Source organism: Lepisosteus platostomus, chromosome 18, assembly GCF_059453375.1.
Source record: "Lepisosteus platostomus isolate fLepPlt1 chromosome 18, fLepPlt1.hap1, whole genome shotgun sequence".
NCBI lineage: Eukaryota > Metazoa > Chordata > Actinopteri > Semionotiformes > Lepisosteidae > Lepisosteus > Lepisosteus platostomus.
In genome coordinates this window covers 12,039,549-12,060,861 of record NC_142628.1, presented here as the reverse complement: position 1 = coordinate 12,060,861, position 21,313 = coordinate 12,039,549, and positions in this window count along the sequence as shown.

The following is a 21,313-nucleotide window of genomic DNA, read 5'->3' as shown; positions in this document are numbered from 1 at the left end:
TGTTTTTACATTTCTTATCAGTTCACAGAGCATCCTGAATTTAAGACCTAGATTCTTTTGGAATGCAAAATTCCTCTGCTAACATCCAACTTAAACTTTCAGGTGAAGAACTATTTACATTGGATGCAAAGATATCTGTGGAAAAGTTTAGCTAAATATCCTGACTGACTTGTACTAATGTAACTCAAGATGCATTTTTTACTCATCTTCAGATGCAATACTGTAATTAAAATCCAATACTAAATAATTCACTTCATATTTATTGTAGCACAAGCTTCTCTTTAGTTCTTTCCTTATTATTTTATGTTTTTATGGCTGTGTGACATTTAAAAATCCTGCCGAACCACAGTTTGGAAAACAGCATAATTTGAAAGTTCCTCTACATTTATCGCTGCCATATAATGTTTAATTTTTTAAATTCTTCAAGAGTGAGAGCATAGGCTGTTGTCAACAGAGGCCTGTTCACAGAAACCAAGGCAGAGGCAAGCGAAGAAGGCCCTTTATTGTTTGTCTATGTAGTGTAGGCTGCAGGAATGTGAGGAGAATGTAAGGACTCCACTGCCCAGTGAGAACAACCATTGTGTGAAAATCCTAAACGAAGAGTTAGTACATGGGTCATATACTGTAAGCATTACTTCATGTAAGAGTCAAATAGATTGAATTACATAATCTTCATGAACCCTACATGCAAATCTAGGTGAACTGTTGCCAGACACAAGTAGGGACCTTCAGATGTCCTGCACTGTAACATTCTTCCAGTCTTTTTAAGACCACATGGCTTCCTCTAACATCCGTTTCTGCAGTTAAGCCTGAAGAACATGAATATTCATGAACATACTTACTTTCATTTGAAATAACTAGTTACATTCTCTTCATATGCCCCAATTTGAAAGTGCCAGCTTCAATCAGCTCAGCCTTACTGTGGCGACCTTCATGCTAAGATGAAGACTTCTCAGTAATGCACACTTCACTTTGTCATTTTTCACGCGACGTGTCCCCGAGTATCCACAGCTGGAATACTGATTTGGCTCTTATAGACAACACTGCACCAGTCCTGGGGAAGCCCAAAGAATCACTCTTGTATGGAAAACTATGAGTATTCAAGCTACCTAAATCTGGGGCCCTATCATTTGTGGAATCCTGGAGACAGTCAACCCTTGAACCAATGTTGTCTGGATTATAGAGGTCAACTGCTTTCAAAATTAGCAAATGTATTGGTTGAATCACTCAGGTCCCCCATAAGATATTCATGATAGTAGCTTCCTCCTTTGAAAACATGATGGTAATTGTATTTTCAGCTTGTGATCTCTTTAAAGTTAAAAAAGTTTAAATTCAGGCAGTTTATATTTCCTTTGGTGATTGGAACAGTTAATTAATCTTTTCTTCACATGCACTAATTGTCACACCTACAGTGTGAGAAAATCATATACAGAAATACTTTATACAGTAAAGGGTCCTATCAAATAAGTGCTTTGCTGACTCGATGGATTTATCTGTTTATATAAATAAATGTTATTAAGAAAAAATATTTTTCTGCAGAAGTAATCCAATATCCTTTTGAAAAACACAATGCACTAATGTTCATGTAGCTGTGTTTTGTCAAATTTATCCTTATAAGAAAATAATATGTTTGTGTCCACGCTGAAAATGAAGTAGAATAATTTTGTACTGCCTTACAATCTTATACAGGTAACTGATTCAGTTTTGTTTTTACCCAATTAATAATCTACCTTTGACCATTTGTGCTTTTTGTTGTTTTGTTTTTTGAAGCCTTTCTTTGTAAAAGAAACATAGAAATCCTTGGAGGTAAAACTGGGTAAAGAATTACCACTCTCTTCTTTTACCATTTTTAGTGGGAAAGAACACTATAAAGAAAATAGCTGTTCAGAGGCATCGGGACTATAAACAGTTCTCACAGGCTCAAAGGGGAAAGGGTCAAAGGGCACATAGCACTAACCGAAAGCTCTGTGAAACATACAACAATAGCCAGGCCAACCTGGACAGAAGTGTTGCAGAGGGGAAAGGAGTCTTCTTATGTTGACTAATGGCTATGACTGCTTCAGTCCACTTTACATTTTCTTTTTTCCCCTTTAGGCTGATGAGCTTCTGAATGATTTGTAGCACAGGCAAATCACCCATGCCATTTGGGGTGCTTAACTGTTAAACACTGCTTCTCCGACGAGCCCAACACTGATAGGGACAGGGTGGAGTTCGGGCATGTTTTTTCATTGCATTAATAATTCAAACAAACAAGGTACAACAGAATTACATTTAAAGAACTGTTGAGACCCACAATTAGAAAGTTTGTTTGTAGGCAAGACAAAACTATGAAACCGTTGAATAATTTCAAGATCATTAGCAAAACATTTAGTGGATTAAATCCTGAAGCATGTAACTCGTTTCAATAGCTTAACAAACCATAATATTATCCAAGCAGAGGTAAAATCTTTTTTTTTCAAATATATTGATATTATTAATATATAAATTAAAATTCTTTCAAATTTCCAAATGAGCAATTCCTTTGGTTGAGAAAAGGATGATTCATTAAATAAATCATAACTACTTTCCCTTTCTCTCAGAATAAAACATTTGAGAAAAAAAAATCTTGTCCTTCAATTCTTTTCTGGAATTCAGAAAGTCAATGTTTTAATATTACCTCCAGAGGTTCCACTGTTAATATTGTGTAATGATGATTTAGATTGCTTAAGAATAGGTTGTTCACAGAGCATCCTGAATTTAAGAACTAGAACTTTTCTTCTGCACCACACTGCAAAAACTTAGGGGGTGTTGTAGTGGGTGAAAATAAAACAAATTGTATGTATGAGTTCTCATAACAATAATATTTAAATATCTACTGTGAACGGATGCTCTTGCTACTAAAACAGTCTACACTTTGTGTTTTATATCAAATGTTGCCTGATTTGATGAAGAATAAGAGATTGAATATCATTTCTAGTGGTCTATGATAAGTTTTATCATGAAATGACCTGCCTTAATTCAAATTCCCAATCTGTGATGAAAACTATTGCACACTGAAGAAAATCAGTATAAAAAGTAAATTGCAAACTCCTATGTCGTTATTATTTATTTTTGTCTGCCAGGTGATGTGCTTATATTTGTAAGCACAATACAGATGTAAGGATAGTTTAGTATTTTTATGCTGAATTGTTTTTGCATTGGAAGCCATTGATAAACATAAAGCAGTTCATTCACAGAATGGAGCCACATTCTGAATGTTTTATTCGTATCACATGCTGCATTGGGAGAAAATCCACCAAGACGTGTTATGTTAATACTGCCAAAAAAATAAATAATGAAAATCAATGGCTTGGGATTAGGAACAGTCTACCGTATTATACTATTATGTAACAATTAATAAAATCTGTAACCATTGCAGATTACTGTTGCAAAACCTGTTGATAGCAGATGGGTCTGTGCACTGGCTCACAGCTGTAGTGTTGTATTAGGCTTGGTTCCTGTTTTGGCCATTTATCCTATTAGCAATGGGTTGTGTAATGAACTTGAGGCTGACAGAGCCTGGATTCTTTTAGCTATGCAGACAATGCATATGGTTTAGAACATAACGATTCCAATTTGATTGTCCCTCATTGCCTACAGAGCAAAATAAAGAATCGAGAAATACAGTTAGAGTTTCTCTTTACAGTCACAACCAGAAATGTATTACAAGTTAATTATCATTGAGGACTATTAGCCCAAATCTCTGTATGGTTGGTTTAACTTTAGCTGCTACATAAAACACTTAAAAAGATCACCAGGCTAAATTGGAGTTTAGAACAGAATGTGTTGGTTTTTTTCTGTGAGGAAATCAGGAATGGAAATTTGTCTGATCACAATGAAAAACCAGTTGCTTCTGTACCAAGGCAGCACCTTTTGAAGTATAAAGCACAAAGCTAGAATCTTTTTCTTTCTCTTAAAAAGGGTGTCTTATACAGTATACACCAATACAGTAATTCGTTACTATGTACAAATTTACCTTACACGGTTTTGAGTCCTCACAGAATTTTCTGTATACCATTTTTACCCTGCATGATGTCCAAGCTCTGAATATCCATGGGTTCGGGAGGCATCTGTTAATTGCAATAAATGTTGGTGCCAGAGATGTTTGCATGAGAGGTGGAGAGATTGAGCAACCATGCAGTCTGAGCCCGTTCTTTCCCAGGTCAACCTCCTCTGCGAGGAGACATGTCCGCAATTTCTCTCACAATCGTAAAGTGATCTGTGCACGTTAGTGTATATTATTGCGTTGGGCTTTGATGGTTGTTGATATTTGTTTGTGCAAAGACATGTTAGTGATTGTGATTTCCTAAATAAGCGTTATTAGTTAAATAATAAATAAATCAATGAATTACAATGTCTCCAAAGCATATGAGAAAGAGAGAAGAGTCTCGGGAGTCTAGGTAATTGTGCTGTTGGTCAGTTGCTTCGTATAAATGAATCTACAATTCTTACAATAAAGAAAAGAGAGGAAGCTAGTGAGTGTAAGAAGTGTAAGAACTGGAACAGCGGAATCACTTAAGGTAGATGTCTTGTGATCCGATCTACATGGGCATCACCACAGCAAAGTAGGTAAGAATTATTTCAGATACTCACTTAACAACTATTCTCAGAATATTAGTATATATATATAGTTTTTCTTTACTCTGATGATATTGTTTTACTTTATTATAGGTGAAAAAATATTTAATGCATTTTAATATGTTCCCCTTACCCTATTTCTCCCATTAGATCTTATGTTTACCAATTTTAAATGTACCTACTGTGAGGGTGTTCAGGAAAGTAACCCTTGCGGTTGAGAAGGGATATTACTGTATAAAGCAGAGTCAATAATATTCCGATGAACACAGTCAATAATAATCACAATACATATTAAATGTTTAATCACAAACATTATGGCCCACCCAAACACAAGGTAAAGTCAGTCCTAAAGGAACTTGACCCATTTTGCTCCAGAATGTTGGAAACCATTTCAAAGATGGTTAAAGAGGAACTGCAATGCTGTTTTTATATTTTGGAGTTACAAAGAATCAGCTGTGATGAGTGCATTTCAAACCACAATAAAAATAAAATGTACATAGTAATTTGTAAAACCTCCAATTTATATTACAAAACAGACTAAATGTCCAGGTTTGTGTAGCGCCATATTCTGAGATTCAAAACGAGGAAACAGAAAATCCTGTGATGTGTAAGCAGCCCTATTACATTGTAAACAAACAGGCTTGTGAATACGTCTCCTTTAATCCAATAGAAATATTGCTCTTGATTTCAATATCATTTTGCTGACAAAAACTACTTACTTGATAACTCTGCATGCAGATCACACTGGAACATTTCTACAGTGAAATGTCTGCTGCACAACCTGCGCTTAAATTGCTCGTACATCACATTAGTCATTACAGTGACTAGTGAGCAGGAAGGGCTGCTTCCTGTTGAAATTTGCGCGAACTCTTGCTTTCACTCATAGCGAGACCAGGGGTTTGTGACAATAGAGCTACTTACTGTACTTTCACACAAAGTTTATGATTTTGTGCTTAATTTGAAATTTGTACATTTCTTCTATACCATCAATGAATTAATTTTGCTACTGAGATTTAATAACTGGTCTGAGAAATTGGGACTGCAGTTCCCTCTTCATGAAGTAGCCTAGGCTAGAACCATGTCTGGATTATAAGATTAAACTTACTTATCAAATAAGTACCTTTACTTTGTGAGTCAAGTGAGTGCCTGTCAAAGTCACATCTTGTAACACCTTTAGAATACTTATCTAAATAACAAGAATAAGTATTTTATATTGACAGAATTGCATAAACTGCATTATGTTCCCACAAAAGCTGTGCATTTCTTAACCTTGCTTAATAGTTTCTTCATTTTAAAGACTTTACAGTGTAAATGCAAATACATCTATTTCATTTTGCTCTTGACTGCTTCGTCATGCACTGCCTTCCTTATTGGAAGGCAGTCCCCATTTGTAGAGTAATAACTACAGAATAGCATGTAATTACCGTGTTGTGACACAAAACAATGAAGTACACTGCCCTTTACCTACAGAAAGTACAAAAGCAATCCTGCAAATACAGAATATGAATATGACTATGATGATCCTTGATAAAAAGGTACAAGAAAGGAGTTACAACACAAAAGTTAAATTATTACCAATTGACAATTCTTCCCTAATAGACAGTTAAATACAAAGCATATTTTGTCCTTCATACAATATAACTGTGAAACTAAATGGTCAATTTGAGGAAGCCAGTAAAATGTAATGAATTCCCTGTTGGCTAGCAGTTCTAACGATTAAGAGATATTTTGCGTAATCTGTTGTCTAATGCGATACCTTCTCTTTGTTGTTTTTTCCAGTCCTGTGCTCGCTGTAGCAGCAGTGGTAATAAAAACTCCGATTATACTGTCAGGAATCTGGCAGAGGTGGACAGGAGGAGAATCCCATTTCATCCTTTTCCTGGTTCACCTGAATTCTAGCCAGAAAAGATCTTCCATTGTTCACACTCCAGCCCTGAACATCTCACAGCTGTGGCATTTTTTTTCTATGCGCGTATTTACACCAGGGACTGGGCTGAAACTAGTGGAACTCTTTCCATATTGTACTCGTTTCTCAAAGACAGAATTAATGAAATAAGGCAAAGGAAGAGAGCAAGGGTATCAATCATATAATGAAAACAGAATTAAGAGAAAGTGTTCTAAACATTTATTATTATCACTTTTTTGCTACAAAATACTTGAACTGCAGCTTCATAAATCTCTTTTTCTGCACTTAACTAACCCATGAAAGTTCCCAGTTCTGATTGTTAACTCAGGATCTTTTCATGGGAAGGCTGGAAGGGAATATTTTTCCAGTTTGATCACTTTTTATCTTTCACAGCAAACAGTACAGAGCCAGCCGAAGTCTTATTTCGCCATGTAGGGGGAAGCAGGGTACATTTAAAAATAACTGCTATCTGTAAAAGAAATTGGGTTCTGGAAGAGCAGCAGCTGCTTCCCCATCTTTTCCCAGGCTTCTCCAGCCTCAGTGTGATGTCAGCTGCTCGACTGCCAAGACGGAGGAGGAGCAGAGCAGCATGGCTGGCCCCCGGAGTGGGTACACCGCTGGACCCAGAACACATCCCCCTGAAAACAAGCAGTGCTGATCAGGGGCTCAGCGCAGATGAAAGGCGGCACAACCAATCAGTGATGAGTTATAGGCACCAAGGGAGGAAGTGAGGCAGCCACAGGCATTTTCTGCTGTCTAGCTGTTACTATTGAAACGTTACCAGAAACAAATAATAAGGGGGGGTGGGGGGGAGCTTTCTGTGGAAAAAGTTATTACTATCAACCTCGTTTTAATGCAGCAGCAGGCTTTGCAAGTTAGAAAGAGATGGGTGTATTCAGAAGAGCAGCATTCGAGTCACTTCATTTTGCTGGTCCAAGTCTTAGTGCTTGCGTAGCATGTGTAGGAAATCAGTTTGGTGAGAACTATTACTAGAAATAGCTTGTGCTATTCACTCGGAACCGTCTGTTCTGTGTCTGTTTAAAAGGCTGAAGTTTATTTTTTTAAAGCATGTGTAAAGGAAGCCTAAATGAGACCACTGTCATTTTGATAGTTTCAGAATAAGACTCTGTGAGTAACAGATTGCTGTGGATGTTTTTCTGTGTACAGTATGTGCACCGCAATTACTATGTAACAACTCTTGTATAACAACTATAAGTCAGGGATATGACATTTGTTGTCCTTAACATTAATTAGGTAACATTTAAATAAAATATTCAGCATGCAGTCTCCATGAATAGGATGCTTGCCTTTTATAGGAACTACTGAATATAAAATAAATAAATAAAATAAAAGTATTGCCTTTTTAATTTAAAAAAATGTGTATGATTCCAATATATATAGTAATATTGTGAGCAGAAAAAAATCTGCGCAGGTATCACTGGCCAGTTATTTATATGGGAAAAAGCACAAGAACAATTAGAATCAAGAAGGCATGTATGTTTGTGCCAGCATCTACAGATGAATCCCTAGAGAACAAGCTAACCCACAGCCTTGAAACTATTTCAAGCTCCTCTGTCCTCAACCAAAATATCTTCTCCCTTAGAAAATTAGGTTCACTGTAGAACTTGGAAAGCATATTTTTAAAAAGGCAACAGAGGACTGTAGGTTATAGGTTGCAATAAATTGTACTGGTGTTTCTTTTTATTATCAAACTTCCCTTTACTGACAATAATTTATATTTTATCTGTAAATTGGGATATTTGGATGTTTTTGTTTTGTTTGTTTTGAGGTTTACAAGCACCAGTTAGTACTTTTTATTAACAAACTTATTTTTATTAAACCAGTGAAAGAAGTATCCATGAAACAGGTTGTATATTGGTTTAGAAGTATTTTGATTTATATTATATATAAGCAAGAAAAAAAGAGATCTTGTTTACTTTTCAAAGTCATATGACCATTCAGTGAAATCATGTGACATCAAGGAACCCTTTAAAGAGGCTGGGCTTGTGCCCATGTATCAAGTACTTCCTCTATGTCAGGTTACAAACAAAGAGCAGAGGAGATGAGTTTAATTTTCTCAATTATTTCTGAGCTCTGCTTTTTAAATCAGGTTAAGAAAAGGTAGATAAAGTTAAGGAATATAGCAATACAGCAAAGCCTATTTAATTATGTAGGTTCTGAAACAATTTCCTTCATATTTATTTTCTGTACAAAAGCTTGTAGTGGGAAGCAAATGTTCTACAGACCAAATTAGTCTCAACCTTGAACAATCTCATTTTACAGTCAGTATTGACATAAAGCTGTACTTAATTTTTCCTGGCCATAGGATGGGTTCAATAATTTTGATATATGTATCATTTGATAAATGCCTACTTATTTCCAGAAAACAAAACTCAGCACTTATAAGTTAATTTTTAAATTTAAATGAATTTTAAGTTAAGAATTCCATACTACACCTGTTTTGAATTCAATAAGCATTGTGCTTTCTGCTGCAAACAATGCATTCTGTAGCACCCTTCCGTATGGCATCAGACAAACCTGCAAACTCTGATGTTTCATTATTTAGGTAAGGTGCTGTTCTTTTCCCACAGTCACCTTTCCAACAGCCCTTTCTCAAGCCTGAGGTGCTTAACGGTACAAGGAAAGAGTGAAAGAAAACAGTGTAGCAACTGATTATTCCCAGGTTTTATTTTACGGCTGCCAGAAATACACATTCAGCAGCAGTATCTTTGGAGTGACGACAGCCTTCCCACCACTAAAGCAAAATGTTTTAATCGGAAATGTAATTTTGTAAAGCAGCACATTTACGCAGAGACTAAACCACTAAGAAATTTGAATTTACTCCTAGTTTTTTTTTACAACTCAGTGTGCTCCTCAGCAAAACGTTTTTAAGCAATTCAACTTAAAAAAGAAAACATGTTGTGTCACCTATTTAAGACCTAAAATAAATAACCAGTAAAAGGTTCCTTTCTAGAATGGTAAACACTAAACATTAGGAGTTGTTAAAGGGAGTTTAATTTTAACACTTCTTAAGTCCAGTCTGAGTTTCTTAAGGTACTTTTCCTATATGAAAAGGCTTCTTCTTTAAGAGCGCTAACTTAATAAGCAATGCTTTTGAAAATGTTTGATTTAATTTGTTTCCCTAAATGAAAAGCCTTTTAATATGCATAATATATCCATAATATGCGTTGCCTGGAACATTGCACAGGCAGTATGTTTGACAGTATTTCCCTTTGAAAATGCTGTGCTTTGTAAATGTTGCAAATGACATCATAAGCATATGTTATTTGCCCTATTTTCTATCTGAACTTTCTTTGTGTGTCAGAATTTCCTTTTTCTATCATTACTGCCATACTAATCTGTGATGACCATGGCTTAATTGACACATGGAAATACAGCTTGTGGACGTGACATTTAAACAGAACTAAAAACAATTTAGCAGTGTGTCCTGTCCATGATATTCACTGGTGTAAAGTTTAATTGTAATTTCAGAGAAAATTTGAAAGCCAAACCTACAATCTTGTTAATGTAGAATAAAGGTAGTTCAGTAGTTTGCTCAAATTCTAATAACAATAAAATGAGCTGACAAACAGAAAGGGATAGCATTCTTAATACTTTGTTGTTAAGTCAACAGGCTGAGAAAATGACACTGGTGGCCAAAGATCAGTCTTTGCGCCTCTCATTAATGAGGAATGAACCAGGGAGCTGCTACAAGCTTGGGTGGAGGGAGGAGAACTAAAAAAGATGTGAGAGATGTGAGCAGCCAGCGGGTATTTATGTATAGGAGAGTGGAAAGAGTCAGGCTAGAATTTGACCTTCTGTTAAATAATAGCAGATACAGGATTAAAATGCCATCAATTATTTTGATCTGTTAGGACCACAATATAAACAATAAATGTGAGGACAGCAGTCAGGTATTATGCAGACTAGTGTAACTGATTCCCCTTCTCAGGCAAGTAATATGTCATGAGAACTGTAGTGTTTGCAGCACAGTAGTCTCAGTTGAGGTAGTTATTTGGGAGGTACTGTTGAAATTTGTTAATAACAGGCCACGTTTTCTTCCATGACTTTTTAGCTACCCCTGCTTGCTGCCACTAAGATCAAATTTGAAATTAGCCATCTCAGCCACGATGCTAACTAGTCTGGTTCCTCGTGGGTGAGTTGGTTACCTTTTTGTGTTTAGTTTTGTTTATTTACTTTGCTTCCAAAATGTCTATTAGATAAATTGCAACGAGAGGTTAAAGATGCAAACATTTTTATACACGATAGGCAGCAGGATAAGAGGCTTGCCTACACCATGCACCCTTTTCCTTCACTGATGTGGTACAAAGCATGCCAAAACAGTCCCTGGGATTCGCTTTAAGGAAATCTTTGAAAGCACGCCATAAAATATTTGTGGAAAAGCTTGAGAGCACCCACAGTTTTGGATGGAGATGATACAACAGCGCTATTACGTTTGCCACAGTTAGCTCCCCCAGTTTGAGGAGGTTTACTGTATCTGTTTCACATTCTTACTTCCTTCTGAGAGTAATCTTTCAGCAGACAGGCATTAAAAAATAAGAAGAAAAACGTGGGGTTGGAGCTTTCATCTTGTTGTTGCCACACTCAGTCTGACTATAGTAGGGTCGCCCACTGCCAGAGTATTGCATCCTTCATACAACATTTCCTTTCATCTGGGGAATTACCCACAAGTGGCTGGGTGTTTATTTTTTCTTGGGGGTAGCAGAATTGCTAAACAAAAGATAAGAGGCCTCTTTAAATAGTTGTTCGAGATGATGGATAACAACCTGCACAGACCTGGGTTTGGAAGGGATTTGTGTTTAGATTTAATAGGAAATTACACTTGGTGCTGACATAAAATTGTTCCTCATGATGCTTCTGCATGCAGAACAGCAATCAATCCTGTTCCGTATATGTGTTCAAAATTGAAAGGCAATTGTAAAATATATTGCTTTCAATTGTTGAAAGGCACCAACAAGACCTTCTTTATAGAAAATTGGCTAATTACTATAGTATTTTGAAGGAAGGTTTCCCAGAGCAACCCTTTACCCTCCTTCAGAAAAAAATACTATAGTAGTTGTATAGTATTGTATGGCGTGCTGTTCCTGAGCAGGAGAAACCATGGCAAGCCTCATAAGAGATTCAAAGACTGTGTGAAAGCCAACATCGTACACGCTGGGCTTGCTCCCAAGCAATTGGAGCGGAGCGCACAAGACCAAACTGGCTGGCTCACCACAATAACTTCGAGGAGAGGTGTCGTGCATACCTGATGGCTGCCCGCGAGAGAAGGAAAGCCATAGCAACAGCTCCACCAGCAGAGCCAGGACAATTCCCCTGCCAACATTGTGAACGTTCATGCTGCTCAAGACGCGGACCCTACAGTCACCTTCGAGTCCACAACAAATGAGCTGCACAAGTACAACCATCATCGTCGGACATGACAGACAACCATCAAAGGGATGCTCACTCTGGAGAAGGGCATCCTGGCAGTCCAGGAGTAATGATAGGGAGTAGGCAACAGGCACCTGGAGATCCTTGCTGATGAGAGGGAAACCTGGCAGGTCAAGCCCACGCAGAGCTCACAGTAGTCTGGTTATGGCTTCCAGGATGGTCGGGGTAGTTACCTCTGGATCCAAGGTCCTGTGTTCCTGTATCCATGGAAGCACCTGGAAACTTATTACCTCCCCCTTATTAAAATAAGAACCCCTCCAGATTACTTCCTGTTTTACTTCTTGCTTGACTTATCTGCCAATTCAGAGTACAGCAAAACATCCCAGACAAACACAGATCGAACAGAATCAATAGGAAAAATGGAGCTCCCCAATTATCCTGATTATCACATCTGCTGAGAAAATTATGTCCACGCACACATTTTAGAGGTGACATTTCTAGGAGACAGATATTAGAAATCAATGCTATTTTTCACAGGAAGGAACAATGACAATTTTAGTTTAATATTTTAATGATATCTGACAGTCAAACCTAGCTGATATTTTTATTTTTTTCCATCTTATATTCTTTTTTTCATTTAAAAAATCATTTAAGCTGAAACCATTTTCCGAAATAAGAAGTATAAAGGAAATATAGACCTGACCCATTCAGAAATCCTAAAATCATTATTTGTGATGCAAAAACTGGAGTATGTTAAACATTAAATAAAATTTAAAATGTTCCACAAAACATATAATTTCATAAGTCCAGGCACGCTCTGGCATCCAACCCAAATATCATACAGCATGGATAATTTATTTTAAAATGTAGCTATTTAAATTGGACACATATACATTTTAAACACAGAGACAGCATATGTCACAGTTTACTTCATTCTTTTAAAGTTTGGAACCTTTTAAGAACTTAAAGGAGGGAGGACACAGTAAGGTGTGACCATGGATTTCATCAGAATGGGACAAAAATATATCTATAGGGTGGTTCTGAGGGATTTACCTGATCTGTCGCAGAATAGGTGACGTGACCTTTTAAAAGCACTTTGGCCAGTATTTTCTCTGCCACACATGTTGTCAGGCTAGAAAAGCCACATGGTGAATAATCCTTAAAGCTAGATTCACACATCCTGCACAGATGACCACTAATATGTTTCATCAGAAAGAGGAAGCGCTGGAAATGTGACATTTAAGAATTTTGAGAATATTTAAAAAGGCTTTTTGAAGTATTATAAGGGAACTTTAGTAGAAAATGTTCAGGCTTCCTACAAACCTTTTTACTGGTTCAGTTAGGTCAAAAATGTATCACCTCATACTGTAAATTTCAATATTTGCACGTTTTACTTGGTGTCCGTTATGGCTAATTGCATTTGGTAGTTCTTTTAGCTAGAAAAATGACTAATTTAAATCAGCAAAACCTAAATAACAGAAAGATTGTCCAAGTCTACAAACCAGCGGCAGGTTTCATGGAGAGACACGTGCAGAGTGACAGGAACCCCTACCAGTGTTGGTGTTCTCCCTGTGTTTTATTTCAGAACTGGTAATTAGAATGATTTAATTAGTATAACAAGAAGCAGAGCTTGGAACCAACCACGCTGTCAATGAGACTAATTGAGTTTTGGCAAGTTGGTTGAAATGATGCCAGTCCACGTGGTTACGGCTTGGCATGAATTCAAAGCATTGCAACCATCACAAAAATAAAAACCCTATACAGCTTATACAGCAGTGGCATTAAATCATAGGTACAGGTTATATCTATTGACTAAGCATTCCTGGAGCTGTAGTTCGCTGGGAAGAAGATTTCCTTGTTTGATGGAGTTCCATTGCCATGGTTACATGGAGTCTGTACTACACACACACACAAAAATGAATGTGATGGATATTGTGTGTTCACATGATGCAAATCCCTAATACATCTGTGAGGGACAAACAATTAGTTTGTAAAAAATAATCGTGAGAAACTGGTTGGGAACTGGCTAGGACCTTCTACTGAATGACGATTAAGCTTTACTATTAAAAAGCAGAGCTCTTAAACTTTTAAAACTGACCTTTTAGTAATTAAAAATGACTTTTAGGCTAAACCCTTAAGGAATGTTTTAATTATTCAGTATTGTATACAGTACTAGTGTGCTTTGTTTAAGTCACAATATACAGTAGTAGATGTGCTACAAGGATAAATGAACCTAATCATTCTTTTATGTTGAAATGCAAATTAATATAATTCAAACATCTCTCAAAATAATTCATAGATCTAATAGCGTAAAAATTCTTTCTTAGCACTACGAGGAGACATCCTGGTATTAATTTAAGTAACCTTACTCTAGACCACAGCTTATTACAGTCACTGTAACATTTTAGTCCAAACACAATTTGTTTGCAGGTGAAGTACTACAATCTGCCCTCAAATGTTTCACTACCAATTTAGAGAAGATCGTAGCATGAATACACATTACAAGAATGCTTGTATAAAATAATAATTAAAAGTTTCACTGTAAGACTTAAGTATAAACCATGCAAAACATAATCTTAAACTACTCTAAAGAGTTGAACTGCAAGACTGTGAAACCTTCTTTTTCCAGCATAGACAAGCAGGCAGATAACATAGATCCTTTCCCCATTAAAAAGCAATCAGACATTCAAGAAATATTGAGCATTGTGGAGTATCTGGGGGGTCATGTCTCCAAAAAAATTGACATTCCTGACTTTAAAGATTTCATATTTCAAAATGGCAGTCAGTGATATCATAAGATTGATCGTTGGATCCAAAAATAACAGATTTGTTCCCATAGAAACAAGAGACAGTACGTATGTTCTTTTTTAAAAAAAAAATATGTTTTGAAAGTTTTTATTGCCATTTCTATGATGTCATGCATTTTTTAACACATTGCAGATCCCTCTGAGGTTTGGAAACTAGCCCTTGGAATATGGGTTAAATGGATTCATACTGCTTAGACAGACTAGGAATGAGAACAGGGTTTGTGGGAGTCTGAAATATTCAGAGAGAGGGCGCTTTAGTAATTAAATTGTAAACTGCATTAAGTTTTGAAAAAAGGTTGCCAGTGTTCACTTATTCATCTAACACTGGAATTGCACCGTTAAGTAGCAGCAGTCTGAAATCCCACGAGTATTCTCTGTAACGAGATGCTGTGAAGCCCTTTTGCCACTGTGTTTTCTGTTCCTGTGCTAGCTTGGATCAAGTCTGGAAGTGCCACTGTGTGTGGCATGCACTTTAACAGAAATAGGTATGGTGTTTTTTTTCATGTCTCTGGCTTGACATTTGGCAAGGAACACTCTCACGCTTCAGTCAGCGCTAGCTTGGTCTGTACACAGAAAGGGCAGTTAACTGGAAGGCAAGAACTGAAATCAACGCTGCACCTTTCAGGTCCAAACCGTATTTCAGCTAAAAGACACAGGAGGGTTTTTGGGGGGGGATAATTGCACTTTTGTATATTTTGAGGTCAAGGGGAAACAGAACTATGCTTCAGCTCAGGGCACTTAAATATCAATCCAGTCAACTACGGCTGCTGGAGGATAATGCCTGCTTCACTGGGTATAATTTCTTAATTGAAAGCATGAGTGTGTGAACACTGTGCCATGTGGGTGCTTTGATAATTTACTAGTAATGGGTGAGGGGCAATTTCATGACCCACACTTCAGGAGTCTGGTTTGTTAAATTCACCTCAGTAGAGAGGCAATGTTTTTTCAATAAACATAGATTTATTTTTGTTTTTTTTTCCTCATGCATCATTGTAGGCAAAATACGGACTTAAACTGCTTGCAGCATATCTGCACTTGGTAGCTATGCAATGATTAAAGAATTCTTCAGACGAAAAAACAACCAGCAGTGAATAATAAGTAATAAGTGAACAACGGTAAAATATGAACCAGATGACAGATATGGAAACTAAGGGGAAGTGCATTTCAGAGAACAGGAGAGATCTTTTTACACAAAGGGTTGTGGGAGTCTGGAACAAGCTATCCAGCTGTTCTTAAAGCTGAAACCCTGACCTCTTCCTAGAACCAGTTGGATGAGTATGTCATCTCATTTGTAACCTTTCTTCTGTTTCTTACTAACACTTGGTAAAATAATGTTTTATGACCCACAGTCACAGTACTGAAAAATTATATGGAAAAAGATATCCCTTATGAAACATTTAATGACCTACTTTGAAATGTTTGCCTCTTAACTGCAGATGATGGAATTGTGATGCTCAAAGACCTTTAAACATATATATATATACAGTATAAGCAATACAAGTTTTGGATAATTTATGACCAATTACAGAACTTCAAGAATTCTGTTGTATTGTAATACTACTCCTAAATGGATAATCCTTTTAATAAAAATGTAAATCCAAAGATAACAATAAAGAAAGTTGAGATGCTTTCTGCTTTTTACTCAAGTCATGGTGATTGCCTGCAGAATAAATGCTCTTTTAAATAGACTATTCGTGTTTAAAAGTTTTAATATGAGAATAGGTTTAGAGTATGTGGTAATAAACTTAAAAAATGGAAATGAGAAAAGGGGAGGAAAACCTGGTGTATAAAAGACATACCTGAAGAAGCTTCTATAGCCTAAATGTGGTCTCAATATCATGTTGGTACTCTTTATGTACCATGACGTCAGATTGCACAGTCAGAACTGTACAGTGTCTGTCAGAAAAAAGGATTTGCAGTCACACTTTCCTGGCTGGGTTCTTGGATTTTAGAAGTCCTGAGCCACATAGCCCTTCTATTATAAAAACAAAGGCAATTGATTTTATTAGTGCAGACACATTCATAAGCTTTTTTTTACAGTTAATTTCTTCTAACATTGTGTTATTTTATACAGCATTTTGTTACTAAAAAGAACATGCCAGTAAATACGCAGATAACACTTTAAATGTGGTGTCTTCTGCTTGATCTGGGTGTGAGCTTCAGGATACCACACATTTGGAGATAAATGATGCCTTGTCAGGAGCATTTCCTCTCACAAACCTGTCCATAAAATAAGTCTATGATGTTTGAGATTTAGTGTATAAGTGTGGAAGTGTTATTTAAGAGAATCAGTGAACAGAATCTGGCGGCTGTAAAAGCACATTCAGTTTAGTTTACCTATATATCTGCAAAAACAAAAGTATAGGCTCAAAGAAAATATGTACTATAAATAAGAAGATTAAATATATGGGTAACATACATATTCATCCATTTACACACAGAGCGTTTTGTAGAATGTTTCTACATGACATTCAGCACAAGCTGAGCTGCTTCTTATGAAGATTCCAGTGACATACTTGCACTGTATAATATGGCAGCATATCCAACACTTAGCTTTATCTTGTCAGCTCTCACCAGCTAACCAGTGCAACCTCAAAGTAAACTCAAGTTTGTGCACTCTTCCCTGAGAAGTCCCAATTCAATGCCTTGTATGCACCCATAGTTCCCCAGACAATGTTTTAATAGAAGGTGCTATTCCTCAGTTGGAACATGGAACTGATATCCTGACTACTGGATCATTAAAGATCCAATAACACTGTTCATACATAGTAGTGGTATTATACCAGATTACAGATTCACAGTTTACCTTTTGAATTATTTTAGTTCCAGAGAACTAAGTTAAAAAAACTGAATGGCTCACATAACATAAATCCAAATTATGCAAGTGAATTTCAAATATACAATGTCTTCTAATTTGATTAGTTTCTTGTAATAAAAGAATCTCCAAACCTGCTCCTGAAGAAGCCTGATCAACCAGGTGTTAAAGCCAATAAATTGTCAATTTCAATTTCACTTACTTAATCAATGACTTAAGTGTCCCTAGTCTTTAAAATTCAATGATTCAAGGTAACCTATAAGACAACGTGAATTGGGGATTTCAAGGATTGGGGAAAGAGATGTCTGTGGTAACACAATTCATTCAATTCTAAATTCTGTACCTTCATCTTGATACTGACTAAAAATTTAAATTAACCAAAACACACTCTTATGTGTCTGTACCTGTATTTATTATTGGCCCTATTCAACTGATGTGTCAAAGCTTATTGATGTTCAGTTGATTTCAACATTCAAATTATCTTTGTAGAGGTTAAGGGTAACAGAAAATATAGTTTTGGCTTGTAGTTATATTTAATAACATACTAAAACCTTTACAGTTACAAGTCCAAAATTAAGAAAGTCCATTTTGTTTTCATTTCTAAATCAAAATAATATTTAATTTAAGAATTTGTACACATAGAAAAAGACAGAAAAGGCCTTAACTATGCCATTTGGAAAGAAAAGTATTAATTAATTTATTACTTCCTTGGAATTAAATATTTCCTTTTATGGTGTGTTTTCAGTTAGCTCAAGATTATTAGGCAAAAGCAGATGTAGTGCCTCAGCTAGCTGTGATCATATAATGCTATATTATCACTTATGATTAAGGAAAAAGAGAATTATTTCAGATACTCTTCAGCCAAAATTCCTCTGTACTTTTAAATAGCCATTTGTGTAAAATAGATTAGAAATGTTGCAGAAGGAAATGATTAAAGACAAATAGTAATGAGCCACCAGCTACCCAACTAGCTCTTTTGACTACCTCAAATGTTTCTAATTGTTGACTCCCAGATTTCTCTTTTGTAGAGGGAGTGGCAACATTTAAATGTGATTGCTGGAGGTGCTGCACGTGCTCTAGCTGTCAAACCAGTACATGTACATGAAAATGCCAAGACCATTTTAGACTGCTCCTCTGTGTCTTCTGTCTTACTCGTGTGGTCTGTATCTTATGTTCATAAGATGCATCAATATAGGCGATACCCTTGCATGCCATTTCGTTGGGATTTTTGCCCTTAAATGTTAAAAGCAAGGAATGCAAGTTAACAAGACAAAAATTCATGGGTGTCTCCAGATAAAGGAATCCAAGGGCCATTGTTCCCTGCTTTTCTTTCTTCATACCTGAGCTCAGGAGCTGTACTGGAATGGCCAGTAAGGTTGCTATGAATGCAGGTTTTGGGTGCTTTGAAACAAACAAAAATACAGAGGTCAATTCAAGATTCACCCAGACAGGCTGACGGATATTTCTCAATTGGAAATACATTGTGCAAGGGAAAGGTGCTGGTGTAAGAAAACGTAGGACAAGATTAGCTGGCCTTATGACCAGCAAATAATAATTTTCATGAGGCAGATTAGCAAATATTGTGCCTTACTTTTTTGACTTGATATGTACAATGGTATTGTGTTTGGTGATTCCAGAATAAAAGTTAATATTTTTAATATTATCTGCATATTACGTTTATATATATGCACATATGCATATAGGTGTAGATGTCGTTTAGTTAAGACTGGGTGTCCATGGTAAAGTATTCGTTTAGCAGGTGGACATGTAGGAGGCCTGGGAATCATGTCTTTTACAGTAAACAGGAGTAAAGTTTCCGTGGGTAAGAAATGTGCTGGAGTGCAGCGTCGGATCACTTTGAACTCTGGTGTATTGTAAGCTGGTAGGAGAAGGTTTGTTCGAATTTCAACTAAAGGTCACATTCCCTGACCCTTTGCTGGCATTATTAATATTTATAAGGATTTAATACCAGTGGAACCTCCTCCTTTCCCCTAGCCATGCAACTTGACATGTGAAGAATAAAATGTTCCACGCTCTTCAAAAAAACTTTCTTGAATATTCTTGTTCCCAATTTCATGATCTGGGTGAACAGAAGAAAAAACAGATTTGTTACGAAATTGCACCACATGAAAAATCTGTGGTGGGCTCCTGAGATTGTTCACCGAGATGCCGCAAAAGTTTTACTTTGGGAATTCCTCAGTGGTTGACAATCAAAGAAACTGGAATTTTAATTGTGTGATAGTTGCGAAATTCATATCGTTGTGTAAAAGGAATTTAAAATAAATGGCTTCATAAACAAAAAACCTAGGAATAATTGAAACATCTCATATTGATTGAATGCAATGTCTGTTTTTGACTCGTTTGAGAATGATTTCTGATAACATCGTTTTTTGTAAATTCATTTTACTGTGTTTTTTTTTAATTCATTCACTTTTACCCCCCTCTATATACCTTTGAAAAATAATTACATTCTTAGACAGCCTCCAAAAAAATCTCATCTACTTTAAAATGGATAAACACTTTTTTTATTACCTTACAAAACTGGAATGTAAATATTAACAACAAAGCAGAGAAATTATAGGTTATGTATGGAGAGCAGATTATGCATAACATAGAGAGAATTACGTCGATCATTTTGCTGTTGTTCGTGTGAAAATTGGCATTAAAATTTGTGATAACCATGCTGCAACTAGAAAAGAGGGGGGCCACAGGCAGGGGGTCCACAAAATAATGAGTCCGTCCGATGTGGTTCTGATATGCCAAAGACATTGAAGGGATGAGCCAGGATGGAATGATCTCAATAGCATCAGAACGCAGACTGTGTCATTTAAGATTTTAAAACTCTGTTGGAATTTCATGTGTCTGATTCAAGTCTGTGCCTGACCGATGCTAAAGCTGAATGAGAGATCAACTTTTCATGCCCCATTATGTTCGATAAAAGAGTTCATAGTGAAAATGTGCGCTGTCTGCTGGGTTATTATGTAGGTTTATCTCCCCCCCCCCCCCCCCCCCAACCCCCAATATTTACATGAATGTGCTGTTCCCAAGATCAGACCAGGAAAGAATGATGGCAAAATTCACACTGTTGTGGTGATATAACGATTGTGATAACAATAAAATCGTTTCTGTACATCTTCAATGGCTTCATCACTCATTACATTTACTGCATTATAACACTTGCATGATTGTTCAAAGTGTCATAGATGTTAAGTTAAAATTTTCTTATGGCATTGTGCTTTTGGCAAAAATAGACTGCTTTATTCAACTTTATAACAGTAGTGTGTTGAGATTGCACAGGTTTGATTTGCTAATTTGATTATTTGTCCAATTATGACATTGAAGGATTTCTTATATGACCTTTTTTTTCTTTTGTGGGATTTCAAGGTACGCTTTGTTTTTTGTAAAAATAATTTATTTTCCACCCTGCAACCTACAACCTACATGTCTTGAATGTATTTTCTCAGGTGCATAGCTGCCTGTGTGTTTTAGGTCGTTACTTTAATGCCGAAGGGTTTCTCTCCTGTTTAATGCAAACAATGTGCACATGGCATCCTGCACCATACACACAACATGTTTGAGCTTGAAGAGCTATTTCTCAAGAACTAAAGAAGTGTACTGCTTTCTGTTTATTCCATTGTAAACTGAGAACAAAAGAGGATCTGAAACATTTTTGTTTATGGCGTTGTAATTATCGGTGGAGTTATTGGAAAAAGGCAATGGTGTCCAAACTCTTTGTGTGATTACCTCACCCTCTCACAGAAGTGACACACATTGGCCAAGTTACTCGAATGATAGGAC